Source organism: Cavia porcellus, unplaced genomic scaffold, assembly GCF_034190915.1.
Source record: "Cavia porcellus strain 051 isolate PalLab524CR breed Dunkin Hartley unplaced genomic scaffold, mCavPor4.1 scaffold_2, whole genome shotgun sequence".
Taxonomy (NCBI): domain Eukaryota; kingdom Metazoa; phylum Chordata; class Mammalia; order Rodentia; family Caviidae; genus Cavia; species Cavia porcellus.
The window spans coordinates 64,508,420-64,523,237 of record NW_026947485.1 but is presented as its reverse complement, the minus strand read 5'-3'; the positions used below and the strand labels follow the sequence as shown (position 1 = coordinate 64,523,237).

The 14,818-nt window shown below is 35.2% G+C and overlaps 1 non-coding gene across 1 annotated transcript; it reads right to left on the bottom strand.

Moving 5' to 3' along the window:
* Window positions 1–14,018: 14,018 nt before the first annotated feature.
* LOC111758440 (U1 spliceosomal RNA) lies at window positions 14,019–14,181 on the bottom strand. Its single transcript, XR_002792615.1, has one exon. It is a non-coding gene; the product is annotated as a U1 spliceosomal RNA (small nuclear RNA).
* Between the last annotated feature and the right edge of the window lie 637 nt (window positions 14,182–14,818).

Below are 14,818 nucleotides of genomic sequence, written 5' to 3'. Positions count from 1 at the left end.
TCTGCCACATGCTCCTACTATAACATGCTGTCTTACCACAGCATCAATGTAGAGGGTCCATTGGATCATGGACTGAAATCTCCTATCCATAAGCAAAATAAACCTTTTCTAATTTACTGCTCTCAGGTATTTTTTATGTTTATGGAAAGATGACTAATACTGATACTAATATGATGACTTTAGGAAAATTTACATTCTTATCTTTAAAGTAGTTTAGTAGTGTCTACTTCTTAGGACTCTGGAAGATATACAAATACTCAGTAAGGTACTAGTACATAATAAAAATCCTCTAAATATTTATCTTTAAATGTGTGGGGCACAGGAAGAACAGAGGACTTAGTGTAGTAAAGTGAATCTTGATACCAAGAGGGTTTCACCCCTTGTCTCAGACATAACAATGGTAACTCAGTCTTAGAAATTAGAAATCATGGGGCTGGGGATTTAGCTCAGCGGCATAAGTGCCTGCCTTGCAGGCAGGCAGTTATGAGTTTGATCCCTGGTACCGATAAAAAGGAAAAAGACCAAAAAAAAAAAAAAAAAAAAAAAAAAAAAAAAAGAAAAGAAATTAGAAATCATTGTTTATTGGCTTCAACATTCTTTTATACTTTAAAACAATGCCAGGGTTAAAGGTAATTTAAGATGGTCTGGGGCACCTGATTAATGGCCATTCCCATTGCCTCTCTGCCATTATAGGAACCCAGAAAATGACAAATGAAGAAACAAAATGCAATCTCAGACCTCCAGCCCATGGAGAACAAGTCCAAGAGTCACTGACATAGAAGAAAATGGGAGACACCTGAAATTTTGGGAATCATAGCAACTGAAATAAAGAAACAAACCCATGAGGCTATAGAGGAAATCAATAAAAAATAACTCTCAGGTTAAAAAATTCATCATTTATAAATGAAATACTCAGCATATCTAGGGCAGAGACAGATAAGAAAATAGATGATAATAGGAAGAGGATAAAAGTCATGAATGATCAATATAGGAAAGAAATAGAATGCATGAAATAGTCAAGTAGATATCCAGGAAATAAAAAATTCCACTGAAGGCTGACAAAATCTCTTGAATGAAATGAGGACAGATTTTCAGACTTTGAAGACAGGATTGGGAATATTATGAAAGAAAAGGCCTCTAGAAAATAACAAAATATCAGAAAAAATCCAACTCAATACCTTTAAGATTATGCAAAGAAAAATAATATAAGAATAATAGGTGTCAATGAAAGTCAGGATCCAATACAAATGACATAAAAAATTTGTAAAAGTAATAGCAGAAAATTTCCAATATGGAAAAAGAATATGACATATAGATAAGTGAGGGATATAGAACTCTAGTTGGCCATAAACAAAATAAATCTATACCCAACATATAATAATGAAGATCCCATAAATCAGCACAAGAACACAATATTAAATGCTTTTAGGGAAAAGGAACAGATCCCCTCTAAAGGCAAGCCCATCAGGATCATGTCAGACTTCTCAACACAAACTCTCAAGGCAGGAAGAGCTTGAAGTAAAGTATTTCAAGTCCTGGAAACAACTTCCAACCCAGACTGATGCACCCTACAAACTATCCTTCAAAATTAATGGAGAAATAAGATACTTCCACTACAGAACAACTGAAAAATTCATGACCACCAAACCAACACTACAAAGAGTATTAAAAGACGTTCTAGACAGACATAAATGACCACAGTTCCAAGAATAACACCATAAACAACCAACCAGGGCAAGCAATTAATCAAAGGGGAAAAGTAGGGAACCAAGAGAAAAAAAATAACATAGCAAAGACAAGGCAATACATATCAATTGTTACCATCAATGTAGATGGCCTCAATTCACCAATAAAAAGATACAGACTGACAGAATAGATCAAGAAACAAGATCCAAAAGCATGCTGTATACAAAAAATACATTTAACTCAAAAAGAAATTCATAGATTACAAGTTAAAGAATGGAAAATAATACTCCATGCCAAAAGAAACAGAAAAAGGCAGGGGTAGCTATTCTCTTTACAGACAATGTGAACTTCAAATCAAGAATGATTAAAAGAAATAAGGTCACTGCATACTTGTTAAGGGAAAAATTCAAGAAGAAACAATAATCATAAATATATATGCACCAAATATGAGAGCACCCAACTATATCAAACAAATATTAATAGACATGAAAAAATGTGTAAGCAATAACAGAATTATAATGGGAGACCTTAATACCATATTACAGGTCAACAAAGCAAAAAATGAAGAAAGAAATAACTGAACTGAATCAAATCTGTGAACAAATAGACTAAATGTTTATAGAGTGTTCCACCAAACAACATCCAGAATACACATTCTTCTCAGCTGAAAGTGGAACATTCTCTAAAATAGGCCCTATACTAGCCCATAAAACATGCTTAAGTAAATACAAAGGAGTTGAAATTATCCCATACACATTATCTGACCATAGTGACATAAAATTGGAAATTAATGACAAAAGAAACTGCAAAAACTCCATAAACACATGGATACTAGATAGCACCCTCCTGTATAACCAATGGGTCATAGATGAAATTAAAGAAGAAATTAAACAATATCTAAAATCAAATGAAAATGTAAATGCATGTTACACAAACCTGTGAGATGCAATGAAAGCAGTCATAAGAGGGAAGTTTATAGCAATAAATTCTCACATCAAGAAAATAGAAAGAGCACAAGTAAATAACCTAATGCTGTACCTGAAGCTTCTGGGAAAAAAAGAACAAATCAAGCCCAAGAAAACAATACAAAGAATTAATAAATCAAAGAGTTGGTTCTTTGTTTTTTTTTTATTTAATGAAAGACAAAACAAGATAGAAAAAGGGCAGAAATAGTACATACTTTCAAAGAAAAGAAATAGATAGTAATAAATCATTAGCTGATATATACATATTGTCCCCCTATAAATAGTTGTTCAAGGTACACAAGTGGAACATATAAATGGGATTTCAACCAGGGAGACTGCAAACAGTTCTGTTCAACTATCCAACAAAAACTAAGTATTATGTCTATCAATCCTATACACTTAGACATGTACGCGTTTATCCATATCTTCATTTATGTTGAGACCTAACGGAGCATATTAGATTAAAATCCTTCTAAACAAAGATTAATAATATTGCTGGATTCACATCATAGCACTCCAGGATCAGGACTGGGTACTGCAGTGCAACTTTCTTTCTTTCAAAATTTTTGTTCATTTCATCATGTGTCATCAGATCAGTGCTCATAAACTGTTTATAGGTTTTATGTAAGCTTGAGTCTTAACGTGTATTTCTATCCTTTTTATGGCTAGAGGGAAAAACATAGCAAAGCAAGGCAGAACTAAACTTTTTCCTATAGACATATAAAACTAAAAAGACATACAAATTTGCTGTATAAGGAGTTCTATCCTGATCACTGTGCTGTGTCTCGTTATCAACAGAATTGGCTATATCATCAGATAAAGTATAATTGAGCATATCAGCACATAACAGAATTAACAGAAATACAACTTTATAGATAGTATAGAGCTACAAAAACAGGTAGTAATCATATCAGAATGGATATCGAAGTGAATGATTGTCATTTTCAGTATAGTTGTCTGTACTCCTCAACTTGTTGCCAACAACCTTACAGGTTTTGAACAAAATCTGTCAATAATAAGCAGCAATCAAGCAAGTCAGATTTAACTAAGATCAGTTATGATATAACAGTATAAGTCACACATGGATCCTGATTGAGTTAATAGGGAATTAAAGATGTCCACTATGCTATGGACAGCTATCTGTGCCCCTCAGACTCAATGCTTGTATACAAACTAGGACAGAACGAGTTCCAACCAAGCAGAGTGCTGAGAGTAATAGGGGTTTTGATTCCTGATACACTATTAGCTATATTTTTTGCTGTTTTAATTTGAGGACTATTCCTCCCCTTTACTGCCCCAGAATGAATTGTGTATTTTTGGGTCTCCCCAACACTCATGGTTTTGTATTGGGGGGCAACCTGCTATTTACTTAAGTGTTTCTGAACTTTCTCACTCCTGGGCTGGATTTCTAGTTATAATTCTTTATTTCTTAAAGCCTGTCTGTTCAACCTATCCATATATACTGGTCTAGTTATCCTTATTACTCTCTGGTTCCCTATCACATTGAGTTCCATTTTCTCATGTTTGATTTTGGTCCATATTACCTTCTTCAGGCTAATTATATTTCCTATAAAGAGCCTCCTGGTGGACCCTATCTCTTGATCCACTTTGCCTGCTATTCTCTATTTTTTCCCCAAAGTTAGGATATCTAGGCCATCTATATTAGAAATTATGTCCAACCTTCTCTGCCTCATTTCTGTTGAGCTCTTTTTCTGTCAGTTGTCAGTTTGTCTTCATTTCACTTTCTGCTCTATTCATTGTGGCCTCTCTGTTACTGTTTTTGGAATCTTGGTGTTTTTTTCTTTTAGAATGTCCTGCAGTATTCTCAGTAGAGTTGAATTGGTGGTTGCAAAATCCCCTAGTTCCTCTTTATCCTGGAAGCACCTTGTTTTTCCATTAATTTCTAGGGACAGTTGTGCAGGATACATCAATCTTGGCTGGAGGTTATTATCTTTCAAAGCTTGAATTATTTTGCCCCACGCTGTTCGTGATTTGATGGTTTGTGCTGAGAAGTCTGCTGTAATTCTGAGCGGTGTTCCCTTGTAAGTGATCTGCTTCTTGTCTCTGATGGCTTTTAATATTCTGTTCTTATATTGGATTTCTGGAATTTTGATTATTATATGCCTGGGTGTAGTTCTGTTTGGGTTGTAGGTGGCTGGGGTCCTGTATGCCTCATACACCTGAGTATCTTTACCTTTTGCTAAATTAGGGAAATTCTCCTGGATTATTTCTGTGAATAGCCTTTGTAGTTCATTTGTTTGAGTCTCTACTTTTTCCTTTACATTCTTAATTCTTATCATCTTCTCTTATCCTCTTATCATCTTCTAGCCTTTGTATTATTGCTGTTTGTTTTCTTGTTATTTTTAAGAAGTTTTTCCTTTCATACTCCCACATTACAAATCTGTCCTCCAGTTCAGATAATCTATCCTTACTTTCTTGCAAGCTGTTATGCTAGCTATCAATAGAACTTTTAGTTTCCTGGTAATCTCTTTGAACTGCTTCATGTATTCTATGTTTTCTTTATTTTCTCCATCAAACGATTCTCCCCTTTTTTCTGTTCTTCCATTCCACCATCTGTTTTTTCTTGGGTGGTGCTAGCATTTCTCTAACTATTCTACTTATATCTTGCTTTACTTCATTAAATAAGTCACTTTTGAACTCGTCTATGAGGCCCTGGAGATATCACTTTATGTCTGTTGGTGCTGTGTTTGATATTGCATGTTTTCTGTCCTCATTCTGCTTTGCATTTACCTTTCCTGGATCAGTGTTCTCAGGATTGGGGACTGAGGACTCTTTCTTTTTTCTTTTTTTTTTTTAATTTTATTTAAGGAGAAAAAGAAAAAAAAAGCAGAAAAAGGGTATAAGTTATACAGAATTTCAGAAAAAAAATAAACAGAAAATCACTAGTTAAAGGATTACATATTGTCATCTTAGAAATATTTGTTCAAGTTACAAAATTAAAGCTTATGTATTGGACATGCAAACAGTGAGACCAAACAGTTCTGTTCAATGATCCAACAAAACTCCGTAATATCATTGTCTATCTTATACACTTAAATATACATGCAATTATATCATTTAGAGCACTTTCTTTTCCTCTCTTTTGTACAATGACTATTACACATTTTGGGTTTTATTGCTCCCACAGTTCTTATTACTTTTTTTGGAAGAGAGTAAAACCAAATGTGACATAACAGAACAGAGTCGGTCAAATCAAAAGGGTGGGCATAATAGATAAAGTAAAAACATAATACAAGGTGATTAACAATGGTTACCATAATGCCTCCTGCTATCTCTAATAGAATTGCCTATATCATCAGTTATAATAAAATTGAACAAAACAGTAAAGAACGAAACCAATAAAACCAAAACATTGGAGACATTACAGGTCCTCAAAAGTAGATAATAGTCAACCAGAATGGGTGTCATAATGAATCCCACTATCTTCACAGCTGTTGCCTATACTTTCGAACCTGGTACTATCAAGCAAAACAGAATAGAGGAAAATCAGTCAAAACAAGATGGTGAGAGCAATACAGGGCTTCAAATCAAGTTAATAGTAAATCAAAGTGGGTTACTATAATATATCCTACTATTTTTTATTTATTTTTCCCTTAATTAAAAGGATAAAAATAAAAAAGTAAATAACAAAATGGAGATTGAAATAAAAGAGGGCATAACAACAAAACAGCACAGATCAAAACATAACCGCTTAAGCAAAATAGTGTTTCACCATAAGATAATCCTGACATAAAAGTACTTACCATATTGTCTCTTTCCTTGAAATCTTTGAGTATAACTTTGTATACTGTAGCATCAAATATATCAAAACAATGTAAAACCATTTAAGAGAATGACAGTATTACAGGGTATTTAGAATCAACTAACAGAAAATGAACAATGGTTTCTGTATAATCTCCTTGTCTATAAAAGTTTTTGTTTAAACTATCACATATAATAAATTCCCATAGGATACAACATGCTAAGACCAATGGAGACAGAAGAGCAAAAGCTAGATGAGACTTCAAAACAAGATGATACTAAATCAGCATTACCTATTATGACGTCGTTTTCTCCAAAATAGCTATTCCTATCATCCAATCTTCTCTGCCTCATTTCTGTTGAGCTCTTTTTCTGTCATTAGTTATCAGTTTGTCTTCTTCATTTTGTTTTCTGCTCCATTCATTGTGGCCTCTCTGCCACTATTTCTGGATTCTTTGTATTTTTCTTTTTTAGAATATCCTGCAGTATTCTCTGTAGAGTTGAACTGGTGGTTACATATTCCCCTAGTTCCTCTTTACCCTGGAAGCACCTTGTTTTTCCATCAATTTCCAGGGATAGTTGTGCAGGATATATCAATCTTGGCTGGAGATTATCTTTTAAAGCTTGAATTATTTCCCCCCACACTCTTCGTGATTTGATGGTTTGTGCCAAGAAGTCTGCTGTAATTCTGATGGGTGTTCCCTTGTAAGTGATCTGTTTCTTGTCTCTGATGGCTTTTAATATTCTGTTCTTATATTGGATTTCTGGAATTTTGATTATTATATTACTGGGTGTAGTTCTGTTTGGGTTGTAGGTGGCTGGGATCCTGAATGCTTCATACATCTGAGTATCTTTACCTTTTGCTAATTTAGGAAAATTCTCCTGGATTATTTCTGTGAGTAGCTTTTGTAATTCATTTGTTTGTGTCCCTACCTCTTCTTTTATGTTCTTAATTCTTAAGTTATAGATCCTCTTATCATCTTCTAGTCTTTGTATTATTGCTGTTTGTTTCTTTGTTATTTTTAAGAAGTTTTTCATTTCATGCTCCCACATCACAAATCTGGCCTCCAGTTCAGATAATCTAGCCTTAGATTCTTTCAAGCTGTTATGCCAGCTTTCGAGAGTTTTTAGTTTCCTGGTAATCTCTCTGAACCTGCTTCACATGTTCTATGCTTTCTCTATTTTCTCCATCAAACAATTCTCCCCTCTTTTTCTGTTCTTCCATTCCACCATCTGTTTTTTCTTGGGCGGGGCTTAGTATTTCTCTAAGTATTCTGCTTATGTCTAACTTCAGGTCATTAATAACTTCATTCCTGAATTTGTCTATGAGGCTCTGGAGATAGCGCTTTGTGTCTATTGGTGCAGTGTCTGCTATTGCCTGTTTTTCAGGATTGGGGGCTGAGGGGCCTTTCTTGTTGCTCCCTCTTCCCATATTCTTTGTTCCTTATATATGCAAGCATATATAAGAGGCCCAGCTTCCTTCCCTGTTGGCCACAGTCTGATTGAATTGTGCCGGCTAGGTGTTCCTGCCCACCGCAGCACACCAGGGAGTTATGAACTGGGCAGCCTATGCGGGGCCCGCCCCTCCAGGTCACCTTCAGGTGCTGGGACCTTGGGTGTGTTAGCCTACTATGTCTCAGCCAGCAGCATCACGTAAGCTAGGCACTGCTCACCAATCCCGCTTGAGAGGGGGCTATGTGACTGAAATCACTACAGCACCCTGTTCCGGCCAGTCTGCCCGGTCCCAGAATGTCTTCTGTTGGAGCCTCCTACATTGTGGAAGAGTCCCAGTTTCTCTCACTCACTGCAGGTTGATGCACGGCTCCCCGCCCGTTCCGCTGTCAACTCCGTTCACCGATTCCCCTTCTCAGAGCTTTCATGCCTCTGTCTTCCTGCCAAACCGATTCAGATGCAGCCGCGGCAGCAGGAAACCCAAATTGCGATTTCCAATGGCACGGGCTCCAGCTTCCATGCTGAGGCTTTATGTGTTCCTGTTATAGCACCAGGATTGCATTCCCAGTTGGTTTCTCAGCCCAGTTCATTCTTGGGTCAGCAGGGCATATATCTTTTCTTGCTTAGGATTCCTCACTCTACACCATTCCTGGATTCTAAGCTGGGTCTTTCAGAGAGCCTCCATAGCTGCTGCTATCTGTCCACCATGTTCTCCCAGAAGTGAGGATCCTTTCTTGTTGCCTCCTCTTCTCATATTTTTTGTTCCTTCCATACAGGTGTAGGTAGGAGGCCCAGTTTCTTTCTTTGTGGGTTACAGTTTGTTTAAATCTTCCGGCTAAGTGTTCCTGCCCACTCCAATGTACTAGGGAGACATAGACCTGGGCAGCCTCTGCTGGGCCTGCCCCTCCGGGTCAACCTACTGAAGGCTTCACTGCTAGGGTGCACCGCCAGGTGCAGGAACCTGGTTTGGGCTAGCCTACTGGGTCTTAGTCTGCAGAGTCACTCAGGTCAGGCGCTCCCCACCAATCCCACTTGGGAGGGGAATATGTGACTGAAGTCACTGCAGCATCCCGTTCTGGCCAGTCTGCCCGGTCCCAGAATGTCCTCTGTTGGAAGCCTCCTTATCTGTGGAGGGGTCCCTATTCTTCTCACTCACTGCAGGTCAAAGTAGGGCCCCCTGCCAGTCACACTCTCAACTTGGTTTGCTGATTCCTGCTCTCAGAGCTTCTATGTCTCTCTCCCTGCTGTGCCCATTCAGATGCAGCAGCGGTGGCAGAAAATTCAAATTGTGGTTTCCAGAGTTGTGGGTTTCAGCTTCAGTGCTAAGATTTTATCTGTTCCTGTCTTAGCACTGGGATTGCATTTCCAATTGGTTTCTCTCAGCTTAGTTTGTTCCTGGGTCAGCAGGGTATATCTGCTCCTGCTTAGGACTCCCCACACTGCACCATTCCTGGATTCTAAGCTGGCTTTCTCAGAGAGCCTCTGTAGCTGTTGTTATCTATCTGCTGTGTTCTCCCCACTGCCAAGAATTGGTTCTTTGAAAAAATAAACAAAACTGATAAGCCCCTTATCAACTGATAGCCAACCTTATCAATAAAAGGAAAGAAAAAACTCAGATTCATGAAATGAGGAATGAAAAGGGTGAAATTGCTATAGATCCTATAAAAATTTAGAAGATCATCAATGCCTACTTTGAAAACCTTGTAACTCATGTAACCTTTGAAACTCATGTAAGATAGAAAACATAGAAGAAATGTACAGATTCCTAGAAGTGTATAAAAAATGAATCAAGAAGATAGAAAAAATTTTAATAACCCAATATCAGTTAATGAAATTGAAAACATAATTATAATCTTACCAACAAAGAAAGGCCCAAGTCCTGATGGATCCACAACTGAATTTTATAAGAAATTTAAAGAAGATTTTATGCTAATACCCCTCAAATTCTTTAATGACATTGGAAGAGAAGAAATTCTCCCTAACTCATTTCTGGAGACAACTATTACTTTGATACCAAAACTAGAGAAGTATTACTTTGATACCAAAACCAGAGAAAGACCCAACTAAAAAAGAACATTACAGGCCAATATCCCTAATGATACAAAACTCAATAAAATGCTGGCAAACAGGATGCAGCAAATCATCAGGAAGATTATACATCACAACCAACTGGGATTCATCCCAGAAATGCAGGGATGTTTCAACATATGCAAATTAATAAGTGCAATACACTGTATCAACAGAGCCAAAAGCAATAATCACATGATTGTCTCAATAGATGCAGAAAAATCTTTTTATAAAGTCCAATACCCATTCATAATAACAACTCTACAGAAGATCAGGATACATAGTCCTTACCTCTATTTGATAAAAGCCACCTATGACAAATCAACAACCAATGTCATACTAAATCAAATAAAACTGAATTCTTTTGGTAAAATCAGAAACAAAACATAGATGTCCACTATCACCACTCCTATTCAATACAGTTCTGGAAACATTAGTCAGAGGAATTAGATAAGAAAGAGAAATAAAAGGAGTAGGGATAGGAAAGGAAGAAGTTAAACTCTCATTATTTATAGATGACATGATATGTTATATAGAAGGCCCCAAAAATTCTACCAAAAGACTTGTAGAATTAAACAATTTCATAGGGCTGAGGATTTAGCTCAGTGGCATACGCGCCTGCCTTACAAGCACGCGATCATGAGTTCGATCCCTAGTACCGATAAAAAAAGAATTAAATAATTTCAGTAATATAGCTAGATACAAAGTCATTACTCAAAAAGCAATAGTATTCCTGTACACAAACAACAAGACCACTGAGAGAGGAATTAGGGAATTCACATCCTTAACAATAGCATACAAAAAAACTAAAATTCTGAGGAATCAATCTTAGAAAAGATATAAAAGATCTATACATAGAAAATGGAAGAATATCTCTTGCTCATGGATAGGAAGAACAAGCATTGTGAAAATGGCCATATTCCCAGACTAGTTATTAATGCAATCCCAATAAAAGCTTTTAGCATACCTAATAGATATAGAGAAAACATTGTAAGGTCCATTTGGAAATGGAAGAGACTTAGAATAGCAAATGCAATCCTGGGCACATGGACAAAGCAGGAGGCATCACAATTCCAGATATGAAATTATACTATAAAGCTACTGGGTAAAATCAGTATGGTACTGGAATAAAAAACCGACCTGAGGATCAATGAAATAGATTGAAGGATGCAGCCACAACTACAAACACAATCAGCACCCTCATCTTTGACAAAGGGACCAAACATGTTCACTGGAAAAAAGACAGCCTCTTTAATAAATGGTGCTGAAAAAACTGGTTTTCCACATGTCAAAAACTAAAAATAGACCTATGTCTATCACCATGCACCAAAGTAAAGTCAATTAGTAAAGTAAAGTGGATTAAATATTTAAATATTAAAACAGAAACACTAGGTCTTCTGCAAGAAAAGGTAGTTAGAAATCTTGAAGACATAGGGGTAGACAGAGTCCATGAACAAAATCTAAAGTGACAGGAAGTACTAGAAACAACTGGGATCTCATTTAAAAGTTTTTGAATATCAAAAGAAAAAAATCACCAACAGAGTGAAATGAAAACCTACAGAATGGGAAAAAATTTTAGTCCACTGTCCCTCAAACAAGGGACTTTTAATCTAAAACATATAAAGAAGTGAAAAAATCAGATTCCTCAAATTCAAAGACCCAATCCAAAAATTAGCATCTGAGATGAATATGCACTTCTTAGATGAAGAAATACTAGTGGCAAATAAATACATGAAAAAATGTTCAACATTACTTGTCCTTTGAGAAATGCAAATTATAAAGACACTGAGATTCCATCTCACCCCAGAAAGAATGGTTATCATCAAGAAACCAACCAATAACAAATGTTGGTGGGGTTGTGGGTGGAAAGGAACCCTTTTCCACTGTTTGTTGGAGTATAGACTGGTAAAACTACTGTGGAAAGCAGTGTGGAGATGCCTCAAAAAAACTAGGTTTGGAAGTCTGTGTTGACTCAGCTGTTCCCTTTTTGGGTGTTTTCCTAGAAGAAATAAAAACACCATATCACAGTGATATATGCACACTCATGTTTATAGCAGCACAATTTGTAATGGCTAAATCTTGAAAATAACCCAAATGCCCATGAATCACTGAATGGACAAAAAAGATGTGGTATTTTATATAACGGAATAGGAGTCAGCTATAAAAAGGGACAAACTAGCGGCTTTCATAGGTAAATGGATGTAACTTGTGATATTACTCATAAGTGAAATAAATCAGGCTTACATGTGTAAACATTATATTGTTTAACAATTATATATAACATTATATTGTTTACATTATATTATATAAACAATAACATTATATTGTTTACATTATATTGTAAAAAACTGAAAGAATAAATAAGACAGAAAATGTACAATAGATTTTGTGAAAGTGAAAGGGGAAGAAACTGCTCAAAAGGAAAGAACAACTGGGATGCAGAAAGGCAAAAAGAAAGAAGGAAAACAATTGTATATATATACCAGATATATAATTGTACCGCTGATCTGTTAGTTCATCAAAAGAACAGTGTTTGCTTTCATTGTTTGATCATTTTTTCATGTCTATATCTTGTAATCAATCTGAGCAACTATTTTGAAGATAACAATTTGCAACATAGTGACCTTTAATCTATTATATTGATCTGAAATTCTGTACCATTGTTTTTAGTCTTTTTTTGTTTGTTTGTTTTACAAAAAAATAAGTTAGAAATGTTTATGGTTCAAACCTTTAATTTTTGGTTGATTGATAGGCATGAATGAACCTTTTTTTGTTAATTTAATTTGAACTTAATATTTAGGTGAAAATGTACAAGTCTTAGGTTTACAGCTTGATGCTTTCCCATAGCAAGGTAATAGACATTTTCAATATTGAGAGATCAATTTTATGCCACTAGTCTTGCTGCTAGGTCCTCACAGGTAAACCATTACATAGATTTCTACTATTGTAAATTACCGTTGCCCGTTTTTGAGCTTTGTATAAAAAATTATCTTGTATGTACTATTTTTGTTGCTAAATGTTAGGTTTTTGAGATTCACTTATATTGTAACATAGAAATAACTTTGTTCTTTGTTATTTAGTATTTCATTTTGCAAATATACAAAATTTCAGTGTGTTGTTAATGAGCATTTGGTTGCTTCTAGTGTGATGCTTTAATAATAATGTACTAAGCGTGTTCTTATAACTCTCCATTGTGTACAATGGCATGCATTTCTATTAGAATTATACCTATGGGTTGACTTGCTGAGTCATAGGATGGTGCTATGTTCAGTTTTACTGGCAACATAATTTCTAAAATGGTTTTGCCAGTTTACATTTCCACAAAAGATGTATGAGTTTCTGTTGTTCTTTATCATAAATCTTTTTAATGGTAGCCATACTTGGGAGTGTGTAGAGATGTCTTATTTTATTTTCAACTTGTGTTTTCCTAATGACTAATGATGGTAGAACATTTTCTTGTTCATTGCTCATTTAGTAGAAATGTCCTTTGTAGAAAGCCAGTTCAATTTTTTTGCCTTTTCTTATTTAATTTATGAAAGATACTTATGTAGTATAAATGAGTTTTTTGTGTGGTTTAAGTATGTGAAATATTTTTCTTCACTTTTCATATTGCCTTTTCATTCTGTCAAATTATCTTTTGAGAACTAGAAGTTTTACATTTTATTAAGTTAAAATGTCAATCGTTCCTATAACAGTTACTGCATTTAATTTTAATTAATAGACTTGCAAAATAGTTTTAAGTTTGTAGAAAAAGCAAAGAGAAATAACAGAAATTCCTATATACTATCTCCTCTTCCAGTTTCTTAATCTATTAACATCGTAAGTTAGTATGGAAGATTTTATTTTTGTTAGGTTTGATTGATGAACAAGCATTGATACATTGTTTCTAAGTGAAGCCTATAATTTATGTTAGGATTTAATTTTTATATTTTATCCTTTTGGGGGGGGGCTTAACAAAGTGTTATATATCCATCACTACACTACCATGCAAAATAGTTTCACTGCTCTAAAAATTCCTCCTGCTCTGCATATTTCAGAATGTCATGTAGTTGGAATGATGTAACCTTTCCCCCCCTTTTTTTTAAACAGGAAAGAGTGCAAACACAGATTCCACTACCACAAATTATGCAGTCAAGTTTCCCATATTTGGGGAAATTTCAAGGGTCAGCACATCTGGGGTGCAAAGGATAAGCCTTGCCCTGGGAAAACCACCTTCGTGATTAAGGTATCTTCCCTGCCAGATAAGTATACATGTACTCTTTTAAAGCTTCCTTTTTTCCTTTGGTAATATGTATTTAGGTTTCTTCTATATTTGTTCATAGTTCATTTTTTCTACTTGTTCAATATTTTACTGTGGGAATGTTGAGATTGCTAGTTCATTCACCTATTGAAGAATGTATTGGTTACTCCCAAGTTTTGACATTGTGAATAAAGCTGTAGGTTTTTGTGTGAATATTAAATCTTTAACTCATTTGGGAAAAATATCTATGAGTATGATTGTTAGATTATATATAAGACACTGTTTAGTTGTAATAGCATTGTGACCATTTTCCAAGTAGTAGCACTATTTTGCACTCACACCAGGAATGAATGAGGGATCTAAGAGAGAAATACATAACGTTGACCTAATTCATACCATATAGAAGAAATCATTACAGATAGATTGAAAGATAAATCAATAAAACTTGTAGAAAATCACATAAAAGAATAACCTGTTCAAGATTTTTTACAAGAATGAAAAGACAAGCCTGACTAAGAGAACATATGAGGAGGAAGAAAAACAAAAGAGAAAAAAGCTCACTAGGAAAGTAAGCTAATTACAAATGGGCAATTGATCTAAACAGATCCCTTAAAAAAGAAGATAGAGATTGTTATTGTTTATATCT